The sequence below is a fragment of the Cyanistes caeruleus genome, chromosome 14 (assembly GCF_971803275.1).
Source record: "Cyanistes caeruleus chromosome 14, bCyaCae1.hap1.1, whole genome shotgun sequence".
Lineage (NCBI taxonomy): Eukaryota > Metazoa > Chordata > Aves > Passeriformes > Paridae > Cyanistes > Cyanistes caeruleus.
The window spans coordinates 7,297,960-7,314,958 of record NC_141714.1 but is presented as its reverse complement, the minus strand read 5'-3'; the positions used below and the strand labels follow the sequence as shown (position 1 = coordinate 7,314,958).

General features: G+C 38.6%; 1 protein-coding gene across 8 annotated transcripts in view; it reads right to left on the bottom strand.

The window, feature by feature from the left end:
- AFF2 (ALF transcription elongation factor 2) overlaps positions 1-16,999 on the bottom strand; it is a 335,651-nt gene that overhangs the window by 92,669 nt on the left and 225,983 nt on the right. The window lies entirely within an intron of this gene.

Sequence of the window (16,999 nt, the reverse complement as noted above, 5' to 3'; positions counted from 1 at the left end):
AGGAAGAGTTGAATTGTAAATTACTGTATTAACACTCATATGACTTCTTTTAATCCAAGACATAGATACAAGAAAATACATGGGGTAAGAAACCATGTTATTTGCTGCTACAGAGACAGAAAAGGTCTCTTACTTAGGGATCTGTCTACCTAGAGGGACGAGCAGCCACCAAGTAAACTCCTGTACAGCTTCCCATATATCCATGCTTTTATCTGAGCTGATAATCATCTGGGCACACTTCTACCTCACACCCATCTTTTCACCTTGACAAATTGTCCTGTCACAGGATGACGTACGAATGAATCAGTACATCTCTCTGTGACCTGCTGCGGCAGCCACTAAAATTGCAGATCTTCCTTTCTGCCAGCCCAAACTCCTTTACCCACGGCAGGAGGCTTGCAAATTGCAATTATTGTTTCCTTTCTGCCTTGATGGGGACTAAAGTCTATGATTTTTTATTGTTAGCCGTTAAATAACTAGCAATCAATGGATGTTCTGTTAGGAAGTTTTTTTTTGTTTGAAGACTACCAGTAAATCATGGAAGTCTCCTGACACATGGAATTTTAAGAGGGGACAATAATCCCAATGTGGAAATTTTTGAACACTTGTAGTCCTGGTGTTGCCCTTAAAAAATGAAGGAGATCTTTAAACAGGTTTGTGAGTCATTTGTATTTCAGTGACCTCTTGTCGGGCAACCCTGTGGCTACAAAGTATCTGGACACATAACTACCAGACATTAGCATCCTGATAAATGGCTGATGCCTCCCTGTAACATGTGAACCCATAAAAGTACAACTGCAGCATGGATTAAAAAAAAAAAAAAAAAAAAAAAAATCTTCTAAAAGTTAGTATTTGTGGAGGGTTGACCTTGTGTGGATGCCAGGTGCCCACTAAAGCTGCTCTATCTCTCTTCATCTGGACAGGAAAGAGAAAATGTAACAGAAGGCTTGTGGATGGAAAAAAGGACAGGGAGAGATCACTCAGCAGTTACTGTCATGGGCAAAACAGACTCAGTTTGGGGAAATCAATTAGAAGTATTGCCAATGAAATCAGAGTAGGACAATGAGAAATAAAACCAAATGACAAAACACCTTCTCCCCCACCCTTCTCTTCCTCTTGGGCTGGACTTCAGTGACAATTCTCTCTGTCTCCCCAGTCAGAGTGGTGCAAGCGGATGGGGAGTGGGGGTTATGGTCAGTTCATTGCACATTGTCTCTGCAGGTTCCTCCTCAGGGGAAGGACTCCTCCCATGCTTCCCCTTTTCCAGCATGGGGTCCCTCCCACAGGAGCCAGCCCCTCATGAACTTCTTCAACTTGAATCCTTCCACAGGTTGCAGTTCTTTAGGAACCATTCCAGAGTGGGTCCCTTCTGTGGGTACATCCTCCAGGCACAGGCTGCTCCAGTGTGAGTCCCCCATGGAGTCACAAGTCCTGGCAACAAACCTGCTCCAGTGTGGACTTCTCTCTCTCTGCAGGGACACATGTCCTACCAGCACAGTCTTCCTATGGGGTCACAGCCTCCTTTGGGCATCTCCCTGCTCTGGTGTGGGCTCCTCCCTGGGCTGCAGCTGGATTCCTGCTCCCCATGGACCCCCAGGTGCTGCAGGGGCACACCTCTCCAAGGGTAGCACCAGGGGCTGCAGGGGAACCTCTGCTCTGGCCCCTGGAGCATCTCCTGCCCCTCCTGCAATGACCTGAGTGTCTGCATGGCTGTTTCTCTCACATACTCCAGCTCCTCTCTTCCAGCTGCTGTTGCACAGCAGTTTTTTCCCTTTCTAAAAACTGTTATGCCACAGGCACTTCCACTGTCACTGCTGGGCTCAGCTTTGACTGGTGGCAGGTCCATCCTGGAGGCTGGCATTGGCTTTGCTGGAAACGGGGGAAGCTTTTGGCAGCTTCTCAAAGAAGCCACCCCTGCAGCCTCCCAGGTACCAAAACCTTGCCATTGAAACCCAATATTCAATTTTTCAGGAATTATTAATCTTTAGAGGCCTGGACTTTGGCGATCAACAGAAACTTCTAATGCTGTTTATCTAGCAGACACATTCATTTGTTTCCCCAGAGCCATTACTTGCTGTGCCATTCTCAATGTATCGCTGCTCCTTGATCTATCCACAGTCCCTGATTGTTATCTGCAAGTCTCATTACACCAGAAGGACAATACCCCCAGGAAACCGAGACCATTTTCATACAGGACTATATCATTCTGACTCTTAACTCTAATTCAAACCTACACTCCTATTTTTAAACCTACATTTCACTTTAATGTGTAAATTATCCACTGCTTTAAAGAATCACTGCTAGATAATGCATTCTATTGTTATTTTTTAATGCAGATTTAAGTGGATGGATATAATGCAAAGATCTTTTCATAATTTCATGAATGAAATCCAAAGGGTGGTGTGTTTTCTTTCTTTCAGCTATTGGGTGATTTGGGGTTTTTTGTGTTTTTTTTTTTTTTTGGGGGGGGGGTGTGTGTTGCTTTTGGGTTTTTTTTGTGGGGTTTTCTTGTGGGTTTTTTTGTTATTTGTATAAATAAACCAAAAAGGACAAAAGAAATTCCATATTGGATAAACGGAAAGACCAAAGAAGAAAACATAAAAAAGATAAATGGATACACTTATTAAACTAACCCTACAGCCATCTGAAATGGCTGATTAATAACTGTCCTCACACAGCCTATACTGCAGATGCTTTCTAACAAGTACAGTAAGTACATGTTTATTGAATATTGAAAAATATAAAATTGATATAAAACATGATTAGTAGGAAGGACAACTGTTAGAGTTGGTTTCAGAGAAACTAAATTTGCATGATTTATGAGTTTCCTTCAAGAGACTAATGGATGTTTAGAAAACTAGAGAGAGGAAAAAAATTGGATTTTGGCATTTCTTTAGCAGTTCCAAGCTTATCACTTGGAGTATATAATTATTTTTTTACCATTCTGCTAAATGAAGAATATGTCATTCCATCCAGTTTCAAAACTCAAAGCTTAAACAACTAAACCAACCAGCTTCTAAAATGTATCACACTCTTCTGGCAGATGGAATAATTAAAGAGAATTTGATTATGGTATCAACCAAAAATACATGGTAGCCAGAGAAGTGAGGAATAAATTAAATATACACAGTACATGCAAATGTAGAATGCTGAGCATTTCAAATAACCTGCTCCCAGAGAGTATTGGTTAGAAAATGTAATATTCTACAGAACACAGAAGACTAGATGGTGTTCCACAATTTTAAAATGTGTTTAATATTCTGAAGACAAGGATCACAGTAGCTTGTACTGTTTAATGTTTCTATTAACTTTAATTTATAAGCAAGTACCATCTCATTGCACTCAAAGCCCAATAAGGACTTTTAAAAGATTGCCAGCAACCTTAATTCAAGGTGACTATCTCACTGTCATACCTAGAAAGGTATTTTAGCTTCAAAGCCCCGAGATAGAAGAGCTCTGTATCTACAGCTCTCCAAAACACTGTCTGGATGTCTGAATGTGAAATTAGGCCCTCTTGAGTGAGAGGTCCCTCTAAGTACCCATATAATCTATTCTGCTCTATACAGTTGTTCACTTCAGAAGCACCCAGACTGGAGATTACAGAGTTTATTTGTTATTAAGATCAGGACAGCTATTAATAAAGGCCAATTTGTAGGCTATGTTAAAATTACAATGAATACTGCCAATGAGGGCAAATCAAAGAGAAAACTGCCTGTATCAGAAAGCTGCCTCCAGGGGTGTTATGAATTCATTTTATTTCCTATTCTTCTCTGACCCAGCTAACATTATTATTAAATATACATGTACTTGTTTGTCTTTTCATCCATAGCTAATGCAAAACACCACTTTAGGTAAAGAATAGGATTAAGTAGGTTTTTTTATTTTATTATTAGAGCAATGCCATTTCCTGTAACAGCTGAAGTTGTGTCAACACATTTATTATAATCTACAATTTTCAGAGGTTTATAATTTGGAATGTGAAATATTGCAAAGCAGAAATGTTGGGACAAAGCAATAAATTTATCTGTGGTGTAAGTAGGGGCAATCTCATTGACTGACTACAATACTCACTTCCTCCAGGGATGAATTTGCTCCCAAAACAGACTGTTCCTACATTACAAATTTATCTAGGCAAATAACCTAGAACCTGAACAAGAGCTTTATTAGGATGGGTTCTGTGAAAGTCACACTAGAAATAGTAAGAACATGAACACTGAAATGGGACTTTGAGCCCATCCTGACTTTTGAATTCAGTGGATGTTTTGTACACACCAGACCTGTTGATTTGGGATCCTGTCAACAAGGAGGTAAGGATTTGATTACTACACTCCCTGAAAAATCAGATAATGCTGAAAAAGCACTACCACATCTCAGTTACTTTTACAGAAGACTCTAAACTTCTTAAAGGAGGATTTTCACTGCATCCTTTTGTTGTTTGTCTGTTTGTTCGTTGTTTTTTGTTTTGTTTAATGTATAATGTATTTAAATGCTGTCAACAAATGAATAAAGTCCTGATTTAATTGCTGGTAGACTTCTGCTCTGGTTATGGACTGCTGGAATGCTGTGTTTATAGTACCACGTTTGGTGATACAGCCTCCTTATGGAAGAGGTATTTAAAGGGCAGCATGGATTGGATAAAGTTCTGCATGTCTAATTTGCTCTGGGATCAGTTCACCACTGCACTGGGACTCACTCCAATGTGAAAAAAGCCTTGTGGGAATGAAAAGGATGGAGGAAAGGGAAGAGGGTGTTGCAAGCAGAAAGCAAGGGAATACTGGGAAATTCCCTAATCCTGAGCTGCTCAGAAATAAACTCACTCATGTCAAACCACATCTGTACAAAATGCATATTCCATCTGAGTCACACCACAGCAAACACAAGTGTTGCTTCTGCAGGAAGGAGGATAGACAGTGGTATTAACCAGACATACAGACATGACATTCTTTGCTTGCCAGGTAAAATGGGAACACATTTCTAAAATTTCTGTGCTACTAGTTATTCCATTCGATATTAAAGAGAGAGCTTAGACTGTTATGTGAGTTCCAAACTTGTGAAACTTAAGACTTAATCCAGAACAGAAAGGAATCTAATAAATGTCTTTGGGATGAAAAAAGTAGTACACTGCAGCCTGAGTTATGAAGCCCTTGCCATTCCTGTTTGCAGCAATATTCCTGCAGAGGGAACATGGTCCATGCAAATAGTCACTAGCACTGAGATGCAACCTTTTCTACCCCTGAACTTGCATGGAAATAAGGCCATCAGTTGAATACAACTCTGCTGGTTTACCCCATGGACTTCATATCCAACTTGTTTTTCATTTTCCTAGTGCACTTCTGTGTAGTATCTTATAAGGCTTCTCCAAGAGTGGTAACTCAAAAGGTATCATGCAAATGACAAACTGTATAATGGAATTGAGATGTATTTCAAGAATGTGTTGCACACACTGGAGCACAATTTTATCATTTATCAAGGGGGAAAAATGTGTGTGAGAACATCTAACAATAGATTTCCCCAGAGAAGTTCATAATACAGGGAACAAAAAACCGAGGAAATGAAAATAAACGGTAGAGTAATTCCAAAGGAAAAAAGAAGATATTTTGTTTTAAAACATCCCATCAGTAAATCTTAAAACCTTATATTCATTCTTTTGCTGAAATGTGCAAGTCATCCTTACATGATTTCCTCTGAGATACTCTAAGAGTTATGGTAAAAGAAAATCTCAGAAGATTAAATGGAATTTGCAAGCACCATTTACCTTAATAGTCAGGACCATTTGTCCAGCAATTTTATACATACTTAAATATAATTTATTAATTTTCCCTTTCCTCATCCGCCCTTTTCTTTCATTACATTTTTGTCAATGATGAAGCCAGTCTTGCAAACTGTTACTCACAGAAGTAACTTCTGCTCATTAAAGCAGTTTCAGTGGCCTGAATAGGGCTAATTTGCTTAAGGTATAGATTAACTCCTCAGTCTATGGCCTGAAATCATCTCCCCTTAGAAAGGGCTGAAGTCAAGTTTTGTGTCTTCATTGCAAAACAACCTGTGAGCAATAGAGGTGCCTCTTCCCTGCCATGGGAAAGGCACTCATTATCCTGCTGTTGTGGTCAGCCTTCTCCTGGCCAGTGATGAAGAATGATGGCTTGCTAGGACACACTCCATCATGTATTGTCACATGCAGCCTGCCTTAGTGTCCCTGGCACCATATCAGTAATTAGTGTAATTACAGCTGGTGAGAGAGAAGTAACCCCTGTGGTTTTCTATTAGGTACCTCACAATTAGAGAGTGCACTTCATTACTTATCTCTCTGTATCATCTCTTAATTTCAAAAGGATTAAGAAATATTAATTCTTTCAGTAGAAGAAATTCTTTATCCAGCCATCCATTAATCTCTATGTATGAAAAGCTCTTCAAGGCAACTAAGATATTAAGTTGCTACCAAAGTGCATTATTACTACTGCTCTGTTGACAGGCATTTTGTGTTTCATTAAAGCTGAGACAAGAACTCTGGGAGGAGAGAGAAACCTGCTGCAAAATTTTATGGGAATCTGTATGTGTAGTACAAACAATACTCTGGTATGTCCAATAATGTTACCTCTCTATTGAGCTTCAATTCTGCTTGCAAACAATGCTTCCAACGGAATGGGATCAGAATTGGGTCAAAATATTTTAACATGTAGTAGGAAGACGCAGAAAAATCACAGAAAGCAGTACCCTTTGTTTCAAGCTGGTGAGTTGATATTTTTGCTTTAACAATGCTCATACCACTGGGTTTGTCTTCTGCCTTAGAAAAATAAGATCTCCTTCAGCTTGTGTCTCCCTCACTGTCCAGTGACTCTTCAGTACAACATACATCTCTGGCAAGTTCAGAATATGATGTATCATTGAAACAAAAAGAGGCAGAAAGAAGAGAGGAAAGAAAGATAAGAACAAAGGAAAGTATGGGTCCAGGAGAAACACAGGGAGTGACTAATAGTTTCTAAAAGTGCCAGTATAAAATGTGCATTTTTAGTGTTTGTGAAGAATAAAAACAAGTACCCACCTTTTTTAATGTGTTCAATTCTGACAGTGTGCACAAAGCTTTTACTATTTTCCCTTTGATAAACTGCAATGGCTGATATAATTTTGGGTTCTGCTATTTATCAAGAGCAATATATAGACCAAGAGCCATTTCTGTGATACATACTCATTTCCAATACATTCCACATGAAAAACACCTGCTTACTCCAACCACATTTGATTAAAACTGTCTCCTAGCCAGAGTACCACTATTTCCTCTGGAAAACAAGCCTCCAGTTGGCGTATTTACACACAAAGGCTATAAGAACTTAGCACACAGTTAAACCATGACTGATAATTCTACCACAACTTGCAAAGGTGACTTTAAAAAATCATACCAGAAAATATATTTAAAGAAATTTGTTCAACAAGGAATGAAATAACATAGGACTGGCTCATCTGTCCAATGTTCTACAGTGCATATGAGCCTGTAAGTGGGTCTGGCTTCATTTCTGTGTAAATGAACAACTTAAAAAACTGTAAAGGAGTCCTTTACTTGTTCAAAAGGAAGACTCAAGATATTGAATAAATACTAGAAGAAGGTAGAACTAGAAAAGACTAAAGACTAGAAGACTGGTAGAAGGAGGTCTTCCAGCTGAAAATATTGAAAAGGCAACACAGTGCAGTCGTGACATGGCTTCATGTTATGGAGAATGGCAGCTTTAGCTTCTGAAACAGTCTTTGTGCGTCTAGAAGAAAGCAAAATTTGCCACATCAGATTTTTAAAGAACGCTGTAAGCTTAGTGCCTGACTTACAGATTTTCAGGGGTGTGCAAAAGCAGAATTCCAAGCAGGAATCCAAGTCCTTTGTACTGGCCTGCTGACAGTGCATGATGAATAAAGAGCAGGGGTTAGCCACAGGGAACATAACCAAGTACCAGGGGCTTGTGTTTACATGGGAGAACCGACCAGGACTTTCGGGGCTGCAAAGGCCCTGCACCTCTACAAAAAATACTGCTGGACCATGCCTAGTACACAGGGTAGTTCAAGGATGATTATCAGCAAAAAAGTCCACAGAAAGCAAAGATAAGGTGATCTTGGGGAAGGTGAGCTTCATTTTCACTGCCCTAATTTGTGACTTTTGTACCTGCAAAATCCTGTCTCAAGAATCCACAGCTATCCCACAGATCTGATACAGACTTTGCAAAGACTAATCAATCTTCAGTATGACTGTTCACTTCTATCCCTAAATGAACATTCTGTTGATCAGAATGATCTGATGTATAAACAGATGAATCCAAGCAGTACTAAAACTAATGTAAATATAACATAAAAACCAAGCAAGACTAAAACTAATAGAAATAGATAGGATAAATGAAAAAAATACTTAAATAATTTCTGAATCTGGATGATTTATAAGTCACTGCATATGCATGAGAGAAATCAAGTACCAAGCACAGGGCTGAAAACACTGACTCATGCAAATAATCCTTGCTCCTGCATGCACTATTTTTCAGGCTCAGATCCAAACACAATGCCTGACACTGTGTGCTCTGATAATCACTCTAAGATAAACAGATATGAATAACTGCAACTACTTCCAAGCATTTCCTTTCACTTATAATGTAAAAAGAAAAATTAGAGGATAAAATGAAAATGTATGTTTCCACTTCCAGATTTCATACATCATTAATTCTGTAAAAATATATCCATCTTCATATTGATAGTTCTCTTTGCTTGGCAAGCTTGAAGAATGCAATATGCTAGATAACCTGATTGAAAATTTGATCCTATTGTTTAACAAAATGAGTACTGTTTCATAAGGGGCTCCACCATGTCTGTGCACGTTTTCCCCTAAGTAACAGTGTAAAACTTGTATTTCCCCAGACAGCTGAACATTTACACTGATGTACTTGGCTACAGATCTAATCTTGCTCTGGCTATAATACAGGAGAATTTTCCTCAGTGTTTTGAATTATGGCACTAAAATAATTTAACAGTGCCTTCTGTGCATGATACATGAGTTTTCTGATAGTTAGCTCTTACTGAAAGTTTGCTTACCCTACAAATCGTGCCACATGGTTAAACCATTCTTCATCCTGAAAACTGAGGATATTGTTTTCAGCATCACTGCAAATGGTGTGACTTTGGAGAAGCCAGCATTTCCCCACAACCACACACACCCTGTGTACACATATCCTCCAATCTTTATAGTCCCTAGGAAGCCCAGGTTATTTCTGAGTTCTCTGCTACTTTGTGCTTGCAGAGCCTTCTACAGTGTTGGAAGAAAGAAGCTGTGAAGAACTAAGGAAGGAACATTAATTCTTGGTTTAAATGGCTACATTAGGGATACCCACAGACACTATTTATGTCCAATTACAGAACCACAGAATGGCTGGAGTGGGAAAGTACCTCTGGAGATCATCTAGTTCAACCCCCCTGCTAAAGCAGGTTCACCCAGAGCAGGTTGCACAGGATCACATCCAAACAGGTTTTGAACATCTCCAGTGAGGGAGACTCCTCAACCTCTCTGGGCAGTCTGTTTCAGTTTTCAATCACACATTAAAAAAGCTTTTCCTCCTATTCAGATGGAACTTTCTCTGTTTCAGTTTGTGCCAACTGTCCTCTGTCCTCTCTGCTTTAATATCTATCTCCCAAATTCATCTTGAGAATTTGGCTTTCCTTTACCACAAAGCCTTTGAGTAGCATTATGGTCGATTCTCTGAGAGGCAGGTTAATATTATTTTCATATCAAATTACTTATGAGATGAAATATATGTTACCATTGAAAAATCCCTCAAAATATGGTCCTCAGTGCTAAAAACATTCTAAAAAATAAAATACCAGACTACCATTTTTTTGTCTTTCTTTTTGACCATTTATATCATGTCTGACACTTGGTTTCTTGTCCATGACTTAAGTACATCAATGTTTTTATCAGACAAATGAACAAGAAAATTAGTACATGAAACTGATAAATGGATACTCAGTGTTTTCTTCAAAGGGCAAAATTTAGGGATGATGCAGACTAAACAATTTAATTGATAAAGTCTAATGACATCATGACTTTAAAAAGACAAATAATAGAATAATAATATACCAAAATTGGCAGACTGGATTTGGTCTGTGGTACATCTAGTTCTACATCTTGACAGAGGAGGTTGTTCAATGGAACAATTTGTTTGTACTGAACTATTTTTCCTAATACAGCTGGAATGAAAAACTGGTTCATTATGCTCGTGAAGCACATATGTCTCCCCATATTCTTCATTACAATCTTTTTTCAGAGTTTCTTTGAACCCTGGCTTCACTGTTGGCAGGAACTGGAGTCCTAACTGTAGGCTGTGTAAGAACCAATTTGTTTTTCCTGGCCTTTTTATCCTAACATTTAAATTGTGAGAAAATAAATGGGAATTTCATAGCTTCTAAGTGAGTCTAGGTGCTTGCCTCCCATCAAATTTGAAAACTTGATTTTCTATCAGAATAGGAAGACTATTTTTTTTTTACTTTCTCATCTTATTCTCCACAGCTACCATAGCAAGTCTAAATCTTAGTGACAATTATCTTGTGAGGAACAAGTACATACATTCACCTTATGCCTAATTTGCAAGCTGAAAAGCCCTCCCCACGTTTGCTGAGTTTTGATGTTACTTCAGTTGAAAAAGGATGAGTCCCACAAAGAGGAAATTGCACAATACACCTTGCACTTGGTGCACAAGATGCTGATCTACAGACTAATCCGGCTGATGCATATAGTTAGGCAGTTGGGTAACTATCAGGGCACAACACCACCTTTCATCTCCTCAGGCAATGCAAAAGTTATATCTCAAATCCAATTTAAATTGGTGCTCCCTTAAGCTCAAAGATAATTTCTCTCTAATCCTCTTCTGGTTGTCTATAGGGTAACCTTCAAATTCTCAGAAATGACACTGTAAAAAAATGATCAAGTAATAATTTTTTAGCACAAAACCTAGCTATTTTTCCTGGTGGCACTATGTTCCAGCTGTTATCAGATTAAAGAATTTCTCAGCTGCTTTGAACTCTGCATTTATTTTACTTTTCCAGATTTTTGCCAATGAAAATACCTCAGCACTGCTTGAAGAGAAAATAATCTTGTCAGTTGTACTGTGCCATATCTGAAATGACGAAGGTCATGCTAACTACAAGTCTGTTCCAATTGCTATGGGGTTGGGTGAGGTGGGCTTTTTATTTTATTTTCGGTTTTCCCCTAGTTCCTACCACAAAGTAATAGGGATTTTCCCCTTTCATTCATCTTGCCTTTTGTTGTTTTTAATCGACCACCCATCAGTGCCGAATTGCCTTGTAACTGTCTGCTGAGCTTTCATTTGACAGAGATAGCTGCTATTGTTAGCAGGAGCCCTCACTTCAGCCCATTTAACTTTCCTCAGTTTGACAGCTTCACAATAGCCACCTTCCATCTAAAGAAAACTGTGATTTAGTAGAAAGAGAATGTGGGACAACAGCCTGATCTGTCACTCAGTCTCCAGTGAGTTCTCTTGGCACAAAGTTCCCCCACAAAGCCGGAGGATGAAATACTACATTAAAATAAGACGGTCTTGAGACATGCTCAGTTACATATTCTGGCAAAATCTAAACAGCAATCACACTTAAAAATACAGCCCTTTCCTGTCAGTAATACCCCATGCTGTGCAGCAAAATAAATATTTTGACTAATTCTAAATTTCCATTTTTTTACTTACATTCCAGAGTAATACTTGACTTTTTTCCCCTCTTTTATTCACCTAGTAATTTTTCTCAGAATGATCTACAAGAATTCCTAGTGGAAACAATATGTCACAAGTAAATTAAAGCTTTCATTGGACCAGTTGTTGGTCTTACTCCCTGTAAGTCTAGGTGAAAATATGTTGATGAATTAAGAGCCTGGATGTCCTCTCTTACTGATGATTAAAAAAGCTTTTTTAATAAGTAGATATAGATGCCTTAACACAGCCTCTGAATACTTCCCAGCTGAGCTCCATGCTCAGCTTTCCTTTCATATGTGTTGTGGAAATACATTTTTAGCTGATTTTTAACTGTTGTGCATTTATGCCTAATGCCCTTTTGCATTTAAGCTTAAATCTGGTTTTATCATTTGGCATAAATGGCAAGCTGTAGACATCCCACTATTAGATTTCCAGGCACCATTTTTTTCCTAGCCAGTTAAGTAACATTATCTTCTTGACCAAAATCTTGGTTCCCAGTTTGATGAATTCTCTCTTGCTAAAAAATGTGTCTAGAAAATTGAATTTGATTACCATGAAGCATACTTTATTTCAGTCTGTCTATATGCCTTTCTTTAACTCTCATTTAACTTCATCAGAAGAGGCATGAGAAGACAGGGTTGGTAGAGTTGCTGTAAAAGGAACCCACTAAACTGACTTCTCAATTCACCTGAGAATCATTTCCTGGTATTTAAAATAAATAAGTTACTTTGGTAGTGGTGACTAATCACTGAGAAACATATGAATTTTTGTTTTGCAGCAGCTGTTCAAAACTGTGTGAAGAAATTACTACAATTATAGAGAAAGGCATGTGCAGAAATGGAGACAGAAAATAAGATAACAGATAAAAGTAAAAAGACAGATAAAGACAGTTACTAGAGAGGCATCTATTGCCCAGAGTTCACTTCTGAGAGAGTACCCATGAGGCTACAACTAGGAAGAACACCAGACTGCTCCACTGTTTCTAATTAGAGAGGACATCCTTCATTTTATAGCTCCTGTGGTCTAATTTGTAGAGAGCCATATCCCCTAAAGCTTTCTGTAAACCAAATTAAAACTCATTCCATCAAGGAGTTTTAGCAATATATGGTCTCTGATCACAATACATACTCATGGTCATGGAGCTGCTGCAGGCAGTCAGCTGGGGGTGCTGGTTTTTTGTTTTTGGTGGTTTTTTTTTGTTGTTGTTGTTGGTGGTTTTTTTTTGTTTTGTTTTCTTTAAGGAAACAGCAGATTTCTTCTAGGAAATACATTTTAAAGACCAGAAAATCTGATTCTGTTTAAACAGTCATTCATGAGAAGGAACAGTACACACAGTCTCTCTACTTATTTTCCTGGTATTCTCTGACTTTTAATTAAATCATTTTTCTCCCTCCTTTTTTTTTATTCAAGACACCTCAAAGCTTCAGCTCAACAAACACTGCTAACAATTTTTTTTCTCTAGAAAAAGTTAGCTTAGGGCTTTTTGGAAGCCTTAAGACTCCATGAATGCTTTTGAAGTTTGCAGTCCCTTTTCAACCCAGAAAACATTCATATAATGTGCAGCAGTAATACAAACACCTTACTGGTCTTTAACCCAGCTCTGGACAAGCAGAGGAAATTCTGCCTCTCATTCAGCCCTTGGCCTCTATGCCACCACAATCAAGACTACCAATTAGCATTACAGCTCCTGGATTTGAATACGTCCATTAGACTGCAAAGGAAAACTTCATTTCACAGAGATATTGAATAGCTCTGAGGGTGAGATGACTTTTGTTCCCTACAAATCTGCCTTGAATTTGAACTGGCAACCTGATGGTGAAAGGATCCATCATCCCAATGTTAGGGCAGCCCCTGCCAGCCAGAGTACCCTTTACACAAAGAATTTGGTGTCACTTTGGGGTTGAATATACATCCTGTTCCCTGCAAACACGGCCCTCTCCCATCCTGGAGGAATCTGATACAAACACACAACTCTATGTGTATCTGGCATAGCTGCTTGGATCAATCAACACCACAAACACCAAGTTAGATCATTGTTTCCTCCCACACACAAAGAGACTTAGATAAATTTCTTCAAGCAAGATTTCAAGAAAATATTTATCACAGCTAGTGTAATTACCTGGGAAAACCCACAAAAGCTGAGGGATCTAATGAATAAGTGGAAAACTACATCATAATATCAAACAAAATGTCTACAGTCAAAAGATTCCAGTCAGTAAAGGTGACATACTCCCTGCCTTGAGGAACAGCAGAGCATGCTTTGAATGCAGGCAGGTGAGAGCTTTACCTATATTATGTATGGAGATTTTGATAAATATACCAACCTATTTTCACAACAGGTGGCCAGTATGGCAAAGTGGCTTACTGTGGTTCACAGTAGCAGTTTGATACTAAAAACTAATCAGTAAGAAATTTAATAGGCTGGTCCAAAATGCTGGCAGTTATTAACCTTGAGTAGTTACTGCAAATAGAATGCCCTGGGCAGGCACCACTGCCAGGGAGATCCCCAGATCCCCAGGAGGATGCTGCAGACCAATCCACTCTGCCTGCTATACCCAGCTCCTTTCTCCCCATTCTCTGTACTTGTCTTGTCCATTAAGCCTTTATCCACTCATTTCAAACAAAACAAATATATTCACTATTGTGTAAATGCTCATCTACATTTCCTGTGAGATATTTTCATCAGCAGTACTCTATTAAACTTATTTCAAAGTAAACTAGAGAGAGAGAGAGAGAGCAGAAACTGTGTAGCTCTATATCATGTGTCTTTTCAAACCAGATAAATCTCAGCAAGAAGTAAAAAAAAAAAAAAAAAAAAAAAAAGAGATATCTATTTAAAACGAGATTAAACTCAAGCTGCTAAAGCATAATAAATTGCTCTATTTTAACTGACTGAACTGTGCACACTTAGAATACAAGGGCATATTTAATTTGGTTTTATGCAATTGTTCAGTCTACTTTTCTACCATTTCACCTATCACTGGATGAGAGAACTTGTCAGGCAAAATTGTAGTTAATGATGTTTAATGGTGGCTAAGCCCGATAGACTTGTTTATTTATTTTCTTCTTTTTTGTTGCTTTACTCTCACTGAAATAATGAAAATATTACATGAAAAACTTCTATACTATTTGCAGGAAAAGCTGCCATTAAAAATGCCAGGTAGCATAAAGCTTTATCTGATTTATACAGCAATCTATTTAAACCTACTTTTATGTTTTATTTGATTCCAGCCATTAGGCTGTGCTAGGAAGTAATTCTAAAATATATATCATAGTGGCAATTCACTGTACTATACCAAATAAATCTACATAAATCTATACCTGTGTGCAGGGAACAAGCATGGCAACATCACCTGTATGGAGGAGGAATGGATGCCAGTAATTCTACTTGTAGGCTTTCTAGGAAGTTCCAGCTTTCTCTAAGTACTTGGTAAAATATGAATGTCCTCCATTGACCAAATTCCTCCACCTAAATTAATTGTACTGTCATTAGCATAGCTCTTCCATTCTAAATTTCAGAATATGAAACTGCATATTAGGAGAGGTATTTCCTTTTTATGACTGATCTAAAGTCAGAGAGCTGGAGAATGAATGGGCTGTTTGGAACAGCGTATCCTTTTAAAAACCTGTATTCCTTACTGATTTAAGTTCCTTACATAGCTGAAGCCAGTGTGCTCTGCACAGCTGAATGAGGCCAGCTGGCAAAGTACAAGCATATCAGCATTCTGACTGCTTTTCTTTTGTTTGAAAATTACCTCAGTGGCTGCACACTAAATGATGTGAACTTGATGGGCTTGACTATGATCTCAGCTAAACTGAACAATATGAAGCTGGCACATCTGTAATCTCAGGCTTGCTGTTTTTCAATTTATTTTTCACCTGATTTGTATTAAGATGTGGTTCAAATTTTAAAATAAAAATAAAAAGGGTCCTTCTGCATTCCAAATGAATCAGCAAATGCTGCCATGCCAGAAGGCAGGCTTCATCTGCCTCTTCACACCACATTTGGTGGATCCCTGACTTATGAGAGCTTGATTTCTAAATGTTTGTGCAGAAAGAAATGCTTTACACATCCACTCCTTCTCAGATAGCCTACGGGGATTTCTGGCAATACTTTTTTTTTTCCTGCCTTCCAGGTTTTCTCCCTGTGGATACATAAAGACAAAGTGACAGCAGGAGCAGGCTCAACTCGCAGCGAGCAGCATCCGTGCTTATTATTGATATTGACTACATGAGATAAGCTGGACATCTGTCTTTACTTTTAGAAAGTTCTACAAGGATAAACATGAACATGAATGTGGACTGCCCCATGGACAATGTACTGGCAGTCTTCTATACTCCCAACTCATCCCTAGGCTTCTGTCACTTTTGTCTGAGCTACATTTCAGCCCCAGGTCACAACAGTTCAAAAAATAGTCAGTTAATCAAATAGTTTCTATGAACGTAACACTGAAGTTCAGTAATTGTTACCTATTCAACATAAGCAAGGAAATGAAACCAGGAGGTTAATGTGAAGATAGCTAGATTACGTGTGGAGCTTTAAGCAGCAGTGCTTGATCAGCCATCATCAGACAGTGATGCATTTTATTGGAGCAGTTATTTTATGTGAGACAAAGAACAAACCCAGGATGTTTATGGCCTGATCCTGCTCTCAATAAAGTCAAGTCAAGCTCTTCTGTTGACTTATGCCTACTGGTTCAGGATCTTTGATCTTGGCAGTAAAATTAACACAGCAAAGGAAAACAACAAAGAGAGGCAGAAAAACTCTCTCTTACAATGCTCTGTGTTTACATAAGGAACATAGAGAATTCAAGTCTGAGGGGAAACAACTACTCCCAAGAGGAGGGGAACTGGATATGGGACATGGTAGCCAATATGCTGAAGTGATGGGTGTTACATCAGTCCAACAGGTTTACATGTGTTGTATCAGTTGTATGAGGTGGCCTTTGCAAAGCTGCTGATCCCAGCAGGTGGGAGTGGAAGGCTCTAATTCTTCAGCCTTTGCTGCCCAAATGTGGCCTGTCAAATGGTGTCGGAAGCAGTGTGCTTAGTCTGCCAGCCATCCCTTTAGGAGGGCTTTTCTCCATCTCAGCTTTAGAAAAGTGATTCTGCTTCATATCATCCAATTCTTCTAAAAAGAGGCTGGAAAAAACCTTATAAGCAGTGTGAGAATTCTTTTTGATGCGATAAAAAGCATAAATATGTGTTTCTAACCACTGAAGATAGCAAGCTTTGGAGGGCTTAAATGGAAAAAGATAGTTTAGACTGAGCCAATT